At 39.9% G+C, this 12,346-nt stretch overlaps 1 protein-coding gene across 4 annotated transcripts in view; it reads left to right on the top strand.

The window, feature by feature from the left end:
- The window catches only part of loh (lonely heart), a 51,645-nt gene that overhangs the window by 34,126 nt on the left and 5,173 nt on the right, over window positions 1-12,346 (top strand). The window lies entirely within an intron of this gene.

Below are 12,346 nucleotides of genomic sequence, written 5' to 3'. Positions count from 1 at the left end.
TGAATAGGAAGATTTAAGACTTTCTAATGAATTGAGTTTTAGAAGTTAGCTCCGTTGAAATCCGCTTAATTAATTTATAATGGTTTTATTGTAAGCTTTCCGGAGGTCCAGCCTTGGCCCCATTGATTCAGTTTCGGGCCCTAAAATAAGAAGATAATAGGAGCAATGTTTGATTTTTTGTTTATTGCAACCGCAATAATTGAGACGTCAATTTGCACAACATTATTTGCTTTGGCTCATTTGCATCCGGTGAATGTCACTCGAGCGATAATTTTCATGACAGCCATTGCTAGCATTGAGCTAAAAACCTGAAAATTTCCCAATAATACATATATATACACATGTTGTGGTGGTATATGACATTTTATATTGGTATTTATAAAGATTATCCGTCGATACTACAAAGTATAAAGCTGAATATTTTTGAATATTTAAGCCACTGACGACCTGAGCGCGCTCACTCACTGCCAATTTTATTAGATATCTTTGGAAGCCGGTAACGAACGCGAACGCGTAAAAAAAGTATATTTCAGGATTCGTATAGTCAAACAAGAAACTTAGGGAAGAATGTCAGTTCGGCAAAATAGCACAAACCGCCAAATTGCGTCTTTCCCTCCTCCCATTCACGTGACGCGCAACCCATGACGGCCATGCCACTATGACAAGCGACTGATGCCGCGTTGCCATTTATCGCGCACTTCCTAAGATTCCCCCTGAATGAATTCTCTGGCGATGCGGGAAGCAAGTCATTAAAGTTTTCTCTGGAAAAACTAACTTTAATACACGAATCCCTTCAAGTAAAATATTGTTCCACAAGTGCTGTTGTCGTCGACAGCGTCATTTTAAGTGTGCATGGCACCGCTTTATCGTCGCTTTATTAATAGCGCAGATGTGCATTTTTCCAGTTTTCTTCGTCTCAATTCCAGTGGCTAATGCAATTAACTCAAACCCATTTCATCATAAAACTTAATTACTCCTTATTGGATTGAATATGGTCATCGATATTGGCGAGTTGGTATGAGCTACAGGGCTGGAGTCTGGATTGTTTAATCGCCGAAAAGGAAACAATGACAATTTTCCAGCATGGAGAGCTTCATGGATCTGTGATAACACACACCAACAATTTTTTCCTTAACATTTAATACAGCATCGGTGTGCCAAAAGCCAATATTTTCCCAACTCCCGAGAGACCGAATTCGAGTAGTAACAGCACATTGTGGATGTCTCGTAAATTTTAATCTGGATTGCGAAAATAAAAATGAATGCTGCTTTTAAACTTTACGATTTTAATCAAAATGAATCATGTATAGTACGGAGGAAGTGCATTTCTATGTAAACTACACGCAGAAGCATCCAGACGGAAATTTATTATGCCAGTTCATAAATCAATTACCGGATTTCAGTAAAGTGCCTTAAGCAGGTCAGGCCAGTGTGTATATCGTGCTTCTTGTAACGAAATATGGTCGACGTTTGCGAATTCCACGTGAAAAATTGTATCGGAGCCTGCACAAAATTTAAAGAAAAATTGCGAGCATCGTCAAGGCCGTTTCTGGGCGGGGGCTGCAGTGGACAAGCTATTTTTTTTTACAGTTCATTGACAGAAGTTAAACGCACACCTGCCACTTGTCAAAGTGCGTCGCGCAGGCTAGGCCGACGAATTTTTCGCATATTTGCGCAATTTTTTTTAGAACTTTTCGGTTGAAATCTGTGCTTGTATTTTCGCGTACCTATGTAGAACGGTGCACGATGTGTATATTTTTAAAGCAAAATCATAAACATTTGGCAACGTTGCTCTTGGCAATAGTTACGTCAGCATGATTCACCGTCTATTCGTATGTCACGTGTCATGTTGGGTAATAAGAGATACACGCCATTTTTATAGTGCGTTCAGCAGAACAGGCGAATGTCTTCATTAAATACGTTATTATTAGATTTTGCATAGTGTTTTGACTATCTAAAAACATACACAAAAGTTATATTGTGCTCAGAAGTTACGGATTTCACATTTTACAAGAGATGCGTCAATTAAGCTTTAATTGACAGTGTCACTCAAATGTTATTGGTTGTATGATAAAAATTAATCACACGGTTACCATTTTTAAAGCGAGGAAGGAGATTATCGCGTTGCGTTAATCGTGGTAGTCCCGTTTGGTGGATCCAATTTCAGGTGGAGACTTTTGGATATCTATAATTGTGCACAAAAAGTACATTAAAGAAAATCATAAGCATTAGCGACGCTGTTTTTAGCACGAGTTACGTCAGCGAACCCTCTTGATTGATAGTTCCATTTGAATGTCACACTGGGTGACGTAATAAAAAATGTGCAATGTTGCAATGTTACAATAGTTGACTTTTCTATGTATTTCTAACTGCATGTTAAGTTGCACGTTGCCGTAGTCCCCGTGCAACTCCTCTTTTTTGAACTGCCCCATGTGCGGCGGGAAATGTTTTTATTTTTTTTGACTATATACGTGTGTACAGCGACTCCCTAAAATATTCGGACACTTACACTTGCAATCTTCTCTTATGCATAGTTACAATGAAAATAAACAATTAGGAAACGGGACGTTGGCATACGTGTGGTACTAGTTTTTACTCACGAACAATGCACAAATATTTTCAATATTAACTAACAGTATCAAAAAATCAAAAAAAGTGCAAAAAACAACACATCTTTGGTCTCAGGAAAATTTTCGAACACGTTAACAAACAATAAACAAGAGAGGAAGAAATATTAATATTTTTCGTGCTCTTCTTGGCTGTCTACAACGATCTATAACGGCTTGAAGCCGTTTAGGAATGGACAAAACAATTTTCTAAATTAAATCAAGATCGATTTTGCGTCATTCCTCCATTAAAACTTGTTTTAGCTCATTTTTATTCGTTATCGAATCGTTGTCTTGCTTGCAAATCCAACTGTTGCCACACATCCTCCATCGGATTAACATCTGGATATCGATCTGGAGCTTTTAGGACTTTTGGATGGTTGCAGAGCATCTATTCCGTAACAATCATCACGTTGTGTTTGGGGTCATCACCTCGATAATAATTCAAACTCGCTCGAACTCCCATGTCAGTGGCACTTTTTAACAAATTATTTTTTAACATGTTTTAATAAACCATTTTGTCCATTGTTCCATCAACGAATCCTAATTCCCCAACTCCTTTGGCCGAAATGCAGCCCCAAATTGTTACCGATCCGCCACCGTGTTTCACAGTAGGACGTAAATTGCTTATTTTCAGTTCTTCGTTGGGCCTCCTTCATATCATTTATCATCCATCGGCCCCAATATGTTGGATTTAGCCTCGTCGGCAAAAATTACATTGTTCTAATAGGTTTCCGGTTCTAAAACCATTTCCGGTGCAAATTCTTTTCTAAAATTCTTATTTTTGGTATTAACCCATGGGTTCTTCCTGTATACCCACCCATCGCAACCATTTACTCTTATGTATCTTCGTATAGTTTCTGCAGATACTTTTTTGCTAGTTTGAATTTCCAAAGCTATTTTCGGTTTAAGGTCACTAATTCTGGGATTTCCCTTAATGGTCTTCGTGAATTATTGCTCTTCTCAAGCGTTTATTAGTTCTGGACGGCCAGTTTGTTTGATGGAAACTATTCTATCTTCACCTTTGTACCGGCGAATAATTTCTGCAATCGCACCCTCGCTCAAATTAAGTTTTTCGTAAATTTTTCTGTGGAAGAACTTCTCCTTAAAGTCGAAATTGGCCCATTTCCCTAAATTGAAAGTGATATTTGCCTTATTTTTAACTCTACCCATTTTTGCCCCTCAAAAATGCATGCGAGGTACCATGGAGCACTGTTAGAATATTAGATCCAACACAGGGCACGCTCTTATAGGAAAAAAGTCCACGGTCGCTCCAACCACATGTGATCGTGCATTGTGCTGGAAAACTGGATTAACAAGAGCTTCCAGATAAGGCAGGAGATGAGGGTCCAGGACTTCTTGAATGTATCGTTGAGTTGTCATACTGCCTCCAATGAAAATTAAAGGTGACCTGCTACCATATGCAACAGCGCCCCAAGCCATTACCCCAACAGTCTGATGGACGTGTTTCTTCATTGTAACTTGAGGATCTCGTCTTCTTCTCACTCTTGCCCGACCACCATGCATACCCAACCAGAATCTGGAATCGTCACTATCCCATTCCAGATTCCATTGTGTCCGTTCTCTGCACCACTGCAGCCTGTTTTGACGGTGATTTAAGGTGAGGCGTAACACAAGATGGGGACGGTAGGAAATCAGTCCAAAAGTTTTTATCCGGCGATAAATGATTCGAATCCCAACGGGCCTTCCATACTCACCCAACCACTGACCCGTCGGTGAACGAGACGAGCCCATCTCTTGGGGCCATAATTCGGAGTTCAATAGTTCTTTGGGATCTTCCAGTACCTCTCCTTCTGCCTGTTTGCTCTTGTTGGAACCGTGCCTGACGACGTCTCACTATAGCGTTCACACTGCGGTTCCCTAGATTTCCCTAGACGACCGATGGGCCTCTCGTAGATCCACTACTCGACCTTTCTCAAATTCGCTCAATCAATGAAAATTTCGCGTTTAGGCACATTTGATTGATTTAATGGCGCTTCCAAGCACACTATACATCAATAAGTGATATTTTGCAGCCATGTTGTTGATTTTTTATGGTAAAAACAACCTAAAATTCCTGATAACCCGTAAATACATTGATAAGCACGGCTGAAAATTTAATCGTTTTTTTTCGTGCTCCCATGTGCAGACGTCCGCACCGAAAATCATTTAAATGAAGCCGTTTTCCCGGGGTGTCCTCTCGTCTACGTCACGCAGTGTATTTCATTGCGTTCGTCACCACGCAGTGACATTCAAATGCAAGCGCTCCCAACGGTTTCGCCGCCATATTGCTCCGCGTCGAAACGATCTTAAAATGGCGTTAACAATAGCCGTCATTTCATATTTCCCCAACGAGACATTTAATCGATTTCCCACATATTCGCGCCGCTCGTCCAGATGACGCCACGATCGTCACTGTCTTTTGCCAATTAATCCAAAGATCCGGCACCTGAATTCCGTATTTTTAGAAAGACGTTACGCATTCCCAAATCGCTATATAATCCAATAAATGAAAAAGAGATTAAAGTATTGCATAAACCAACGCCGTTTCGTGTATATCAGAGACGTGTCATCGCTTGGCGCCGCCATAAACAACTGTGCCAATATCATCGATTCATTTACCAGATAAGTACACGGGTACATGTGTAGTACCAAAGTATTGCTGTCGGGAACTACCTGCAGCAAGCGTATTAATAATGGTGCGTCTTCTCGGGTTATAAGTAAAAGAGTGTCACGTTTGGTGGATTAGAGGGAACGCAGTTCGACCAGAGACCCGGCAACGCACATCAAATAGAAGCTCTGTGTGTTTCTTCAACTGTAACACACGGCACACGCGTTCGGTTCGGATACCTCGCGAATCCGTTCGTACCGTAAAACAAAATTAATCCGCGATTGATTGATTGATTGATCGATTGATCGATTGTTCCGCGAGGGATTTCAGTGATTATTATTATTATTATTATTATTTTTTTTTTTGGTGATTTGGTCTCAAAAATTCAAAAATCGGCGCCGACGTCCCGACGACAGGTTTGTTGTCATCAGTGGAGAGTTTTGTGTTGGGAAGGAAATTTGAAATTTATTTTAAATAAATTATTTTTAATTTAGTTCCTGGAAGGTTTATCTTTAACGCAACAATAAACCGGCTCGGCATTACGAACCGTTTAGGAATTTAGAAATATTGTCACTAAATGCTTGATTAATGTAAATTTATTCGTGTCAAAAATTTCAGCGAAAGATTTATTAAGGATTTATCTCTCCATGTGCGGCTTTTAATTATCCAAATTCATATTTTATGTTCGGAGTTAGCGTCTATTAGCGGAGAGATTTATTCACGTTTGCTATAGTTTATAGGATAGTCCAGTCGTAGTGAATTCGCCCAGTTTTAAAATTGAAAACCGTAATAACACTGCTCTTATTGGCAAAAATGTGTCAGTTAACATTGGCAACGCCGCGAAATAAATCCTATAAATACTTTTAAAAAGTGCATGTGTATCGGTGATATTGCCGTTATGATTTTTCGGACACTTCCGAGTATTATCGAAACTCCAGTGGATTTTCGAAATGTCTTTGTGTAGCGTAAATTAATGGAGAAATTTCAAAGTCGAAAACGATTTTAACAGTTAGGTGCCATTCACGTAAAATAATGCGACATGAACAGTTAAATGCAACACCTCCAAATCGACGGTTTATGAATTAAAGGTAACCTTGGCAACACATTGTCATCATCATCATCATCACGTTGGTACTATTAATCAATGCCCATCATGTGTGGTCATGAATAACAAACCTTTCAAATTTTTACTTATATGATTTTTAACACCCTGTAACAATTTCCGCTCGTACGAAATGAGGCAACAGTGTATTTTTGTTACAGGTCTTACGTCACCATTTGCAGTGATACATGGGTATTTTTAAACAAAGAACAAACGCCATGTTGTCGCGTAATTTTTTTATAGTTCAATTTTCATGCCTTCGCAACTCCTTACGAATGTAATCATAAGCTCAGTGATCTCCTAATACAAAAAAAAAATCGGGAAATCGGCATCAGCGCGGTGAATTTGACAGCCGCCACGTCACCTCATCTATTACCTTTTTTTGGTAGAGCGGTGTTGTCACAGTTGATTTAACAAAATGATTTCCCTTCTTGCCAATCACTCTCATTTCCAACAATTAACGGTTTCCACGTTGCGTATTAATTGGGCAATCGAATTACGTTCATTTTTCAAGTCGATTTCTCAGCGTGGTTGATGACGCGTTCTAGCCACCATGGGATGCCGCCTGTACAAAATACCAATTTTGAAAAAGGGAAAGGTTTTTTTGTCGAACCAAAAAATCGACCTCACCCAGAAGCCGAGGTCTCATACATTTTGCTTATTTGAGGTGTCTTGGGGTATCCGCGATTGTCGGGTGTTTTGGCATTGTTTGTGCGAACCTTCGTTCACGAAGTAAGAGTCATTGTTTGAGCCTTGTCAAAATCTATATTGCTTCATCAGCGCGTCAAACTTTGACGGATTACCGAAGTTTGCTCCGACGTGACATTGACAAGAGGTCGCAACCTCGACATCCGAAAATATCGATCACGCCCTTAAAAATTTTAACAACAAAAAACAAACGCGGCGTTGCCATTTTACACGTTTCGTGGGTTTCAGCGTTTCTTTGCTAGCTCATCAAATACAAAGTTTTTTTTTGCTAACGCTTAATTAGATTTCGTTAAACAAAACCGCAGACCTACATACATTTTAATTTTCTGTTGACAGACAGGTCTAATAACGACTCATAAACTCGATTTTATAGCTCGAAATGACATATTTATTTAACTGATTTGCATAATATTCGTTCGGAACCAGTCGTAAATTAATTTTCTAGTCGCGAAGACACGGTTCTCGAACAGGTGTGCCAAAAATTAATTATTGCTCGATTATTTCAATGGTAGTATTACGAGTAACAAATTTCTCGTAAATAGAGTCAAAAATGTGTTGTTTGACCCGAATGCTGGGGACTCATGAGAGCTTTCGAAGAAAGCTCCTACAACTGACATAAAAATCTATCAATCAAAGTCAATGTTTACGTTATTAAAATCGATGGAAAATCCACTGAGTTATGCGAGCCAAAATTCGATCCGTATCGGTGACTCAAAACCTAATTTTAAACACGTGTTATGAAAGAAATCTTTTAGATTGACTGTCATGGGTGGTAACGGCAGCACCAATGGGTGAAGTTGTTCTCTCATTGAAGATTGAGCTGCAAATCACCGTTTTGTTGCTTCGATTTGTCACAACAATAAATTCCAAACTGATTAATTTTATTTAAAGAAATTACCACTAACGGCAAAATCGCCGAGGCAAAGAAGTATTCCGCAATCCTCACCTAAAATATTCGTAAGAAATGTTCCATATATTGGCAACGTAGCGCTGTCATTGTCAATCGTTTGACAGGAGTTATAATTTTCCGGACGATAAACGAGAAACGGAGCCTGGTCATTTAACTACTTTTGTTTGTTCACTCCTACATTAATCTTGAGCCATTTTCTCCTTAACAAACAGGTCAAGGCTTTTGATAAGCACATATTTTCGAAAACCGATTCAAGTGCCAAACCGAAATTCTTTCACGCGCATTAAATCAATTTTTATGGTTTTTCTTTATTACCGCAAAACTAAAGCCATGTCGATAAAATGTTTATTTTCGATTTCAATTGCTCTGTTTTCTGCCATAAATAACAATGTATCTCTCCATTTTCGACCCTTTTTAAGCTTTTAAGGATTTAATTGAGACCAAATCTGCCTAAATCCGCGCACTTTGACATGTAAAGGGAGTGCCGCAAAAGCCTGACGGGAATTTTGTCATTATGTATTTGAGACAGTTAATATGGTTGTTGTTGGAGTTTGGCACCTGGGTAAGTAACACAATTAAATTGTCACTATGGGGACCGCGCCATCTCTGGTTTGCGACCGTGATACTGAAATTTTGTCAATAGATGGAGCCGTGGAGATATACTTTTGCAGCGTAGATAAGCGAGACTTTCTTGATAAGTGTAGACATGACGCCATACATAAAAAACTATGGATAATTAAACGTTGGTAATAGCATATAGCCTCGATTTCTGCTTTTATAAGAAACCGACCATAAATCGTAAACAAATCGTATAACATTCACATGTCATAAAGTGTATAAATATTAATAGCGGGATACATCAAAAAGGGGAACTCGAACAAATAATTGCCATGCTTGTCAATGGAATCCATTCTACATAAATCATGCAAATTCGCCATATTTTTCCAGGCCGCGGCTCGGACGTCAGTGGCGTTCGTGGCGCCAGCAAGTTTATATTGTGCCAAAGTGCAATTACATGTTTCAAATGGACGAGCGCCATTTAGATAAATCGGGATCTTTATCGGCCATGTGGTCCAGAGAGAGGTGTGTGAGAATCGGTTCTGATGAGGTTATTACGTCAGTTTTTGTATTGTGACAAAGACGCGGTTAAGAACTAATAAACGTTCGTATTAGCGACAACGTTGCATTTACGCTTTGGGCGCGACAGCAGCCGCCATGTTGGTTTCATAGGATCTCGCGAAGATTCACGTTTTTTAATAACAATTTTTGCATCCTTTACTAGAAGCCAAAAAGTTGTAATGATCAAATTTGAGAGCGGCCGCCATAACTGTTCTTTGACAGCTAGCGCCATCTTTAAACTAGAAATCAAAAAGGATCGCGGTGTTGTCGTTTTCCTTGTTTTACACGAATAATAGGAAAAAAAGTTCTGTTAACAGACGATATGACGGTTTTTAATCGTCTCGGATGTATCGGAAATTTTGATATGGCGATTTGCAACGCAACTCTCCCATGAAAATTTGAGAGCAGCCGCCATGTTTTCCGTCGTTAGTTCGCGCGATGTCTTTTTCTGTACTTAGAAAACTGAGGCGGCGTTGCCGTTATTCTGGGTGAATAACGGCCGTCCACGGTCGGTTTTTATTTATTTTTCTGTGTGATTTAGACAAGACGAGCAGTTTACGGGCCATGTGGCCGAAAGAGGTGCGAGAATCAATTTGAAACATACTATTAAAGTCGCCCTTGAAATCGCGTGTTTGTCGTGAAATTGCCGGACTGTTTGTCTCAATTATTTGAATCTTTGTTACCATGGCCGCTTTTTAAGGACTTTAGGCACTTGAATATTAAAAGGTAATTAGTTGTGTTTATGTCCGCGTAAACCTGCCCAGATAAACATCTTCATTAAACCAAAAACGGCCTGAAGAAATCTTCTATTGCTACTGTTTTAGACAAAGATTTCCATCGGGCATAATTATCGATTTAGCGTGGGATCACTAAATTGCCCATATCGACATTCTTAAAGAAGCCCACCTCCTCGTGTCCTTACATGATGGACATCGTTAAAAGAACAAAATTACGAGCCAATTTTCGGGCGTTTAAAATATGAAAGAAAGAGTGCCGGTTAATTTGAGGGCGGCAGATCGATTGGGGAACAATCAATCGATAAGTTGCGAGATTGCGATCGTCGCGGTATATCGCGGCACAATTATTTCGATGACATGGTACCATAATGAAACCCATTAAATCGCATTGAAATGTGTGAAAATTCGCGAAATTAATGGGGGCAATAAGTGATTGAATAGGAGGACGCATCGAAAGCTCGATAAACCGCAAACGAAGAGGAAGTTGCCGAAGGGAAGGATTTTTGATATTGGCAACGTGGCCCTAGTTTTGACGTTTGTGTGCAATCATATTTTCCGCCAGAAACAATGGAGGAGCGCAGTTTCTCCATTCCAGTGATTGGGCGATTTTAGAGATTTCATAATTATTGTCATTTTTAACGGTTGAAGTAGAGAAAAAGAATGAAGATTTGCGAAATTTGAATTTCTTCGCAGTATTTCGCGTACCAAAGTGCAGCCCTACTAAATTACATATCGTGCAACGCATAGAAAAATTGCACACATATTGACAACGCTGCGTTTGCTTTGTTAACTGATAAGCCAAATCTGCTATCATCAGGTAGCATTCACGGAAGACGAGAGAAGAGTGCGGCGTTGCCGTCTGACGGATTTAGTGAACATTTTCAAGATTTTTGCGCCCCACAAATATTCGCATTTTTAACACGAACGTTCGAAGCAAAACTCGCCGAAACTCCGAAGTTTTTGAGCCGGATTAACCGGAACATGTTGACATCGAAGTGCTTTCTCCGAGAGTGCCGCGTTGCCGTTCGCCGTCCGGCTTCGGCTTGAGCGTATTTAACTCATTTAAGTTGAAAGTTCCGATCCAGCCCTGCGTCATATATTGTGTCAGGCAGGGCACCCACATTTCAGGAAATTAATTGCAAATAATAAAGCAATTATGAAGGCTGCACTGGCGCTTATGAAACTCAGCGAGCGCCAGAAGTCATAACTGTCCGCGTTTCAAACGTAATTACTCGATAGATAATGACGATAATAATACATCTCGAGGATCGTAATTAAATAATTGCCCGCCGGACAGTGGTGTGCCTGCGGGGCCGCCACTGCCCCGCTTTTCGTTTTTTTTTTTTTTTTTTAAATTTTTTTTTTTATTTGGAACTATTGATGATGAAGGCAAATCGAAGCCTTTAGGTGTGTCTTCTCTCGCAATTAACGCCTGCCTCGTGATTGACGTGCTGAATTACACGGTTAAATTGAGATTTTTTTTCAATTTTCCAAAACCCCCTTTGTTCGGTTTTGTACGGCCGTACAGTGGCGGCGAATTAATTGGGGGGATTATTTTGGGAATAATTTTGTAAGCGGCTTATCAGCTTATGGAGTTGTTGGTCGAGTTTCAGGTGGTGCGCGCTCCGAACATTGTTTCGTAAATAGTAGACGGTGTAAACAAGATGGCGCAATCAAATTATCTGGCTTAAGCCTATTTACCGTCGAACAATTTAAATTTATTAACCTCCGTGTGACTGGGCAGGTTTTATGACTTCAATAGGACATTGTGTCGCTGTAAGTAGTAAATCTAAGGCCGGTCTTCTTATCGGCTTTTTTCCACTCTCCGGGAGATAATGATTATGCAAAATAAGTGGGTCAATAGGGGGAGGGAACATTTCGGCGGATTGCCTAATGAAGCGTCACCGAATACACGCATTCCACGTAATAGTCATGTAAATATAGATTTGCGGTTGTTAAACGTAATACCTCTGGGTGTTACACTGAGTAACTTTATATGAAAACTTTCAGTGTATAAGAACCTGAGACTGACACCTCTGTGGTTCATCAGTTGGAAAAGTTTCAAAGCGAATGTGTTGGAAACAGTGGACCTGTAAATGGCATTAAAGGTTGAACGAACTAAGAGTCACCGTAATTTTCACAATAGTCAATTGTTGTTTATTGTATACGGAACCAAGCCCTTTTTGCCACCCCAAACTGACTCTTCATATCGGCCATTTTTCTTTCGTTTTCTGTCGAGAGACGCAAAATGTCTTGGTCATTATCGCTTTTATCACTCCTAACCCGCCTCTGCTTTTTCTCTCAATCTTTCTCCCTTCCCCGTCCCCCACGATCGTCTTTCATTATCTTTCCCAGATTGTCCTCTCTGTCTTCTCATCATTTTTCTCACAAAATTATTTTTTTCCTTTTAATGTTCCCTTTTCTGGCTTCAAGAAAATGACTCTTCATCGCCTCAACGTGAAAAGAGTCTCTTATTCTGCCCTTTCCTGCCACAGCATATTCTCTTCTGCGTAATTACGGTCTCTAAGGCTTCGTGCCTTCTTCTCTTTCATT

This window comes from Euwallacea fornicatus, chromosome 1 (genome assembly GCF_040115645.1).
Source record: "Euwallacea fornicatus isolate EFF26 chromosome 1, ASM4011564v1, whole genome shotgun sequence".
NCBI lineage: Eukaryota > Metazoa > Arthropoda > Insecta > Coleoptera > Curculionidae > Euwallacea > Euwallacea fornicatus.
The sequence above is the reverse complement of the archived record's forward strand: the minus strand, read 5'-3'. Positions and strand labels throughout refer to the sequence as shown.